Here is a 436-nt window from a genome sequence, read left to right on the forward strand (position 1 = left end):
CGCCCTCGCAGTGGCCCCCGAGGTGGGGCGGGGGCGGGTGACCCTGTCGCTTCTTACCTTCCCCTCCCCCGCTTAGCGTCGATTCACTCAGGTGCCTACACAGCTGTCCAAAGAGACGGAGAGGAGCTCCTGGCGTCCCCGGGGCCGCACCTCCTCCCCATGGCCGGGGAGCCCCTGGCTGCTGCCGGGACGCAACTGGCAGGCGCAGCCGGTGCCTGGAGGTGCGACGCTCTGCTCGCGGGAGTGACGCGCACTTTCCTCCGCCTCCGCCTCCTCCGGCAGCGAGCGTCGGGGGCAGGGGCCTCGGCTCGCTCTCCCCGGGAGCAGCCGCTCGGCTTGCTCCGCTCCTTCCCCTCCCGGAGGAAGAGGAGGAGAATCGCGGGCCGGAGCGTGCGTCTCCGCGACAACAGGGGAGGAGGCGGCGGCGCAGGCCACA

General features: G+C 72.7%; 1 protein-coding gene across 1 annotated transcript in view; it reads right to left on the reverse strand.

Moving 5' to 3' along the window:
* TMEM2 (transmembrane protein 2) overlaps positions 1 to 126 on the reverse strand; it is a 74,031-nt gene extending 73,905 nt beyond the window's left edge. The window contains exon 1 of the mRNA XM_008583250.1: positions 58 to 126. The gene's annotated coding sequence lies outside the window, so the exon portion shown is untranslated. The remainder of the gene's footprint in view (positions 1 to 57) is intronic.
* Between the last annotated feature and the right edge of the window lie 310 nt (positions 127 to 436).

This window comes from Galeopterus variegatus, unplaced genomic scaffold (genome assembly GCF_000696425.1).
Source record: "Galeopterus variegatus unplaced genomic scaffold, G_variegatus-3.0.2 Scaffold2868, whole genome shotgun sequence".
Lineage (NCBI taxonomy): Eukaryota > Metazoa > Chordata > Mammalia > Dermoptera > Cynocephalidae > Galeopterus > Galeopterus variegatus.